General features: G+C 31.4%; 1 long non-coding RNA gene across 1 annotated transcript; it reads right to left on the bottom strand.

The window, feature by feature from the left end:
- Positions 1-906: 906 nt before the first annotated feature.
- On the bottom strand, positions 907-2,132 carry LOC143071868 (uncharacterized). The gene is made up of 3 exons (XR_012976988.1): positions 1,891-2,132; positions 1,385-1,478; positions 907-1,032 (listed from the first exon to the last, which is right to left on the bottom strand). It is a non-coding gene; the product is annotated as an uncharacterized LOC143071868 (long non-coding RNA).
- Positions 2,133-6,902: the final 4,770 nt, after the last annotated feature.

The following is a 6,902-nucleotide window of genomic DNA, read 5'->3' as shown; positions in this document are numbered from 1 at the left end:
AATAGATTTTAACTCTTTTTACCAAGTAATACTGTGGTACGTATATTTTTTTTAAGTGTGGTTTGAATATACTTTAATTAAAAAGACAACAACATATTTACCCTTTACTAGTTCAAAATGGAAAAATGTTGACTAAAGAGTCAAATACCAAAGCCATTCGCAGGTATTAAAATCTTTAAAAAGCTTGGTTTATCAAAAACAATTGGAGAAAATGCTGCTGTAGATGGAGCAACTAAACCAATATGGGGTTTGTGCCTTTAAATAGCAGGCTGTTTCTTGTAGTTAGGTTGCTGTCTCATACTCTACATCACCTCTTATTCTTGTCAACTCTGTTTACATGTCTTGGTTGGAAAGTATGTATGCCAACCTTCCGGGTCAAAGTGGAGAAAATACATTCTTGTTCTTGTGTGACATTCCGCAGCCACAGGCAATATAATACATTATTTGTAAATCTACTTCATTGTTGATCGATGATTATGTTTTATTTATATTTGTTATGGATTTTTTTTTTTTTTTTTGTAATAATTTTTGTCTTTTTAAAACTCTCAACGATAAATTATTATTCACAAGTCCAGAATCAGGAGCATCTTTTTTGTCTTAATTTTAGTTCATTTATATGTTCAGGAATTTAGTGTGACGCCCATTTTCCTGCACTAGAGCACATTTTTGTTTAGGGGAAGCTTAAGCCCTCCACCGGTTGAGAGATTTTCTCGTTGTGTTGAAGAATTGGTGGCCTTGTGTTGTTCTTTGGTCGGGTTGTTGTCTCTTTGACACATTACCTATTTCCTTTCTCAATTTTACATCAAATTATGTTATCGAGAAATTAATTCAGTGATGAATAAAGTATATTGGGTCTGTGGAACATAGCATTCATTCAAAATAAATGGTTACGAAATAAAGATGTAATTGACAAAGAATTATATGTTTTATTGAAATACAAATGAACACTTGGTACAATTGTCAGAATATTTAGTTGTTCATCTCGGTGAGTTGTAGCTGCACCATTCAACATTAGAAATCTTCGGACTTGATCTAAAATATAACAAAAGTACAGAGTTTAGATATCAGCTTTTAAAAATCAGTATACTAGTAGAAGACTGGCTATAATGATTTACTATTCAAGTGTGTATTGCTAGAAAACTTATTATCGGGGGGGGGGGGGGGGGAGGGGGGGGGTCTGGACATTTCATATAATAATTAGAAAAAACACACAATTAAAAAGCCGAACTGGAAATGTACTATGATCAGCCACGTAAATGGTACTCTCAATCTTTTTCTTGTCATTTCACAAACGATTAAAGGATGCTTTTTCACAAATATTGAGCGGAGGACACATTCATAGAATAAAAGTTGCTCATGCAGAAGATAAAGTGAATAAACTCACCAAAATTAACTGTTTTTCACAGAAAATGTTTTTTAACCGGCAATAGTGTTTCCAGTGAAGTTGAATAGGTTCAAGAAGAACAGTCCTCCTAACACTGCAAAAGAAAATATTATCATGAGAATAATGTTAATCTTATTCTAAAAAAGAAAGGATTCACTTCTGTGTTGATTTTTGCATTATGTTTTATCAATTAAAAGACTTTGATAAAATTAGATATGCATGAAAACAAGAATTACAAAGCACGATAATTATAACTAAGCACAAGAATTTTGCTCATTTAGATTTGATTTTATTCTGCAGATCTTGTGATATTAAAAAATCATATTTTTCAATGCAGAAATATTCTTAGATTTGTTAAATTCAAATTTATGATTTTCTTCGCGATAATGCAGTTTTCTTACTGCATATATATATATAAATGATAAATGATAAATGCTAGATTTTAACGACACTTTTAAGATATTATTCCATGGTAATAAATGACATAAATATCAAGTTAATCTTACAGTAGTTAAAAAGCCTGGCCTGTTTAAGGGCTTGTTGGCTGTTTGCTGCGTAACTGGCGTACGGTGCAACGTTTCTTTGTCCGTATCCATACTGTCCATACTGGGCTCCGGGGTAGTAGGCTGCAGAAACTACCATGGCCAAGATACAGGGGAGGACGATGCAGAGGATAATTTTGTTCATTTTGATTTTTTTTAGATGACTTTCACAATCTGAAGATAATAAAATAATTAGTTTACATATATAAAAAAAAAAAGAAGTTGTGGTATGATTGCCAATGAGATAACTCCCCACAAGAGACCAGATGACACAGAAATTAACAACTATAGGTCACCGTACGGCCCTTAACAATGAGCACAGCCCATACCGTATAGTATGAGTATATGATTATAAATCTTAATCGAAAAAAAATATTATTAAATCTTAAGGTGTATAAACTTAAATTGTGAATATACAGAAACATAAACTGTCATACAAAAACTGGATAATCGGGTCTTATTCATTGCGTAGGTTGATAACCGAAAAAATAAATATTCTTCTTTAAAATAACACGATGTTATGAAGCGTTCACTATATATAAATCTTTATAAATAAGCATCATATATTTTTTAATTCTACAAAATGTTGTCAAAAATGGAAATTTCAACAAAATACATTATTTTTCAAACAAAAATTCTGAAAAATTATTCTTCATACTTTTTAATTGGCAATAATGCTCTAAATATGGTTATCATTATATCTGAACATTTATTTTCACGAATTCTTCAATTCATTGATTACAAGTTACATTTCTAGCATATACCAATAAATCATAGTTACTAATGAAACACAAACAATTTGTGTTGTACTTCTTAAATTCTTCGAATTCTTAAAAATAAAAGACTTAAAAAACATGAAAATTATCACAATAAATTACAAATTCAGGGGGAAAAAATATGGAGTGCTTTTGCATAAATTTGATTCAAAAGCTCTTCAAATTAGATTAAACTGAATTAGAAAAATATTAAAAACGTAACAACTTTCAGAATTTACCAATGCTGTAGATACATATAAAAAAAACCATATGCAGTTTTTAGTTAAATTTTGCCCATTTCAATTGCACCACAAGAAGTAAACCTTACCTTTGAGATTAGAACTGGAAGTGTATTTTGAATAGCTCTGTTTGGTATTTATACATGATTTTTTTTATTACGAAATTTTACATGGACCGATATCCGTTATAACTCTGGAACAGACACATGTAGTAATATTATTTCACCAAAACAAGTTCCTTGAATTTAACTAGACTAGGAAGTAAAACATGCAGTAAAGTAATGTTATTACATTTTTCCTGAACATAAACAATGCAAGATGCATGATAGATTTCTTTACTTTTCATTTCCATGGTCTTTATTTTTATTTCCATGGTCTTGATTTTTTTCATTTCCATGGTCTTTACTTTTTTCATTTCCATGATCTTTTTTTTCTTTTCCATGGTCTTTATTTTTCATTTCCATGGTCTTTATTTTTCATTTCCATGGTCTTTTTTTTTTCATTTCCATGGTTTTTTTTATTCATTTCCTTGGTTTTTATTTTCATTTCAATGGTCTTCCTTTTTTTCATTTAAGTTTTAACAGTTTATTGATAATGAATCAAACCAATATGTTAACAGGCAGTGTGTATGCCAACTATATCTACTACAAGATATAGATTTGACAAAACTATTGAACTGATAAATGTGTGATAAAATATTTCTATATAGCAAGTCATAGGGAGAATGTATTCCCTTTTTGTATACTAGAGCATTAATTACAAATGTGAATAAAAAAATTATAGTGTAGAATATCTTCTAATATTTAAAAAAGTTTTTTTTTAAATGTATATAGATGAGTTTTATTTTTGAATACTCATTTTGTAATATCAGAAATTCGCGATTTATTTATATTGAAAAAAAAAAAAACAGTTGGTGAATTCTTTGCAGAGGAAATGTAGTTCCAGAATGTTCCAATGTTTGCAGATTATCTTATCGGAATTACATTTCATCAGATTCCCGTTTCTCCCAATTTAAGTCTTTTGGGCACTTGACTTCTACCGTCAGTAGAAAACAGGTGTATAAAAAAACCAAGTTCGGAATCATTCCAAACTCACTACAATGAGCCATTTTATACGACACATCCATGTATTTTTGTTTCTTTACTCTAATTTAAAATGTCAGACCACCCCATATAGTAAACTAAGAGGAATTGATACATCTGCAGTATTACACAGAAGTGAGAAAGAACAAACAGACTTTCTGCATATGTGTTGCACAGTGATCTTCAGGTCTAGTAACTGAGAAGCATTCAAATTTTTCTTCCAGATTCGAGTTTTGGCACCAAAAGATATTTTTATCTATAGTTATATTTTTTAATATTTTGATAAAATACTGAAGCCTTTTTTTTCGACAGAATTCAGATTTGTAGGAAACCGCTTTAAAAATTTGAATACATGAATATATATTTGTAAATTTGATGTATTTACAGGTCCCTTTATCCGTTCAGGTCCAGTACATTGACATCACATAAATATATCTTATTTGTTTGATTTATCCAATTAGTTTTTAACGTTTTCTTGATCAGAATCCAAGTTTGAAATGAAATTCATTGAATAACGAAAGTAATTTGAATTGAATGAATGGATAAGCGTATATATATTCACAAAACATCCTTCAATTAGCGGAATCATACAAACATATGTATAGCAAGTAATATTTTGATGTCAACAATGTATTTGTAAGGGTAAACCGGCATTGACTATCCATCTATTTAGATGTTTTAAGGTGTCAGACCACCAATTACTCCCTCCAATTTAGTAAAAGTAGCCCTACTCTGACACAAAATAGTGCTTTTGATGTCCTTGTTTACTTAAATTAACCAACAAATTTGCAGAAATGAAACTTTTGGTGAAAGAGAAATATATCTAGATCATTTTTAGCCAAAATTTACTTGTTTATAAGTTTGCATTAAAAATTGAGGATTAATGCGCTCCATAGTATACTAATTTTAGATTTCCAGAAAACCAGGTTTTTGTTTTGGAGTACCTCTGTTTGATGGTCAGTTATTTTGTTAGAAGGCTTTAAAGGTACGGTGAAAATTGGCATGTAGAAAGCTGATACATGTACAATTAAGGATATACCTGGTTTTTATATATGAAGTTAAACTTAAGGTAAAATATTTAGAAAGCTGTGAAAATTGCAAAATTTGGTTGAACAGATAGGGATTTTTAATTGGTGGTCTGACACCTTAAGAAACACGTAAATAACTGCAGTACAATTGGTTGTGGACGCTGTGTGTCTCTTCAGCGACAGTAACAAGCTGAGAGTATTTATTATATCATATTGAAAATTTGGCTCAGACAACGACACAGTTATAAAACACCTTCCAATATTAACTCAATCTGTAGTTTTAAAGTAACTAACGTATATTAAAAAAGCACGCAATATGTTTATAAACAAAACTCATTAATCTTTATTCAATGTTACTTTCATTTTTTACAGCTGCTGGACTTGAATTGCCCGTTTATTGATTTTGAATCATAAAGATCTTAGATTGCAAACACTCAGGAAAAGCCGATCTTAGATGGATTCCCGGGGATGTAGTATGCTAATTTTTTAAAGTCCTTTTTGGTCATATGACCTTCAACTGTTCCGGTTTTTAAAAATTCTTGGCTTTCAAATTGTCGCCTTTGGACGTTCGGACGCATGTTTATAAAGTGTTGTTTACATTTTATTCAAATATGTATACCATAATGGTCATGTTGATGTCTCTAACTCATTCCCCATTTCGATTCTTAATTGTATTAAAAGAAACTACTATTAGTATATACAGTACAAGCATGTGTTCCTCTGAAATGTATTACATATATTTCATTTCCATTGTGATATATATAGTTATGATTTTGTTTTAAATAGCTATCAATAAGAAAAGTTTTACTGTAGCGTTTATCGTTTTTCTTTTCTTTACTTACTTACTTAGTCCTTGTTATGCCTTTTGGCACATAGGGCAAGGACAAGTTGCCGCCACTGCTCTCTGTTTTCTGCTTTTTTCTCAATAGTTCCCCAGGTGTAACCTCTTTCTTTCATCTCTGTTTCTATTGCTCTACGCCATGTTGTTTTTGGTCGTCCTCTCTTCCTTTTTCCCTCTGGTGTCCATCTTAATGCAACTTTGGTCATATTTCCTTGTGGTTTTCTTAGGACATGACCAAGCCATCTCCATCTTTTCTGTAGCAGAGTGCTTTCAGTATCTTGGCTTTTTGTTTTCTTATGAAGATCTTCATTGGTTATTTTGTTTGGTCAGTCATGATATCTTCATGATTCTACGTAGGCAGGTGTTATGAAAGCTGGATAACCTGTTAATGTCTTTTTCGGTCATTCTCCAGCATTCAGCTCCATAAAGTAAAACTGATGTTACACAGCTGTTATAGATTTTCAGTTTGGTCTTTTTTCTGATTGATGGTGTTTTCCAGATGTTTCTTAGTCTGTGAAAAGCTGATCTTGCCTTGCCAATTCTAGTTTTGATGTCCTGTTCAGCTCCACCTTCTGATGTTGCAACACTACCTGGGTAAGTGAAGGACTGTACCAATTCCAGTTGTTCTCCATTTACTTTGATGTCTGGTGTATTAAGCATGTTTACTGTCATTATATGTGTTTTCTTAGAGTTGATTTTCAAACCAATCATTCTGGCATTCTGTTCTAATCTCTCCGTTTATTCTTTCATTTGATTTTCAGTATAGGATACTAATGCTAGATCATCTGCATAGCCTATATTCTCTAGGTTTGAAGTGAGTGTCCACCTTATTCCGTTGTTGGTATTTGACATTGTTGATTACATCACCCAGTCGACTGCAATGATAAACAAGAGAGATGACATCACACATCCTTGCCTCACTCCAGGTTTTACCAAAAAACTAGTGTCTGGGTCAGAGTCTACAGTGCATTTAAAGTTGTCGTAGAAGGCTTTGATGAGTTGTATTATTTTTTCAGGAATTCCATAGCTTT

This window comes from Mytilus galloprovincialis, chromosome 1 (assembly GCF_965363235.1).
Source record: "Mytilus galloprovincialis chromosome 1, xbMytGall1.hap1.1, whole genome shotgun sequence".
NCBI lineage: Eukaryota > Metazoa > Mollusca > Bivalvia > Mytilida > Mytilidae > Mytilus > Mytilus galloprovincialis.
This window is presented reverse-complemented; position numbering and strand designations above follow the sequence as displayed.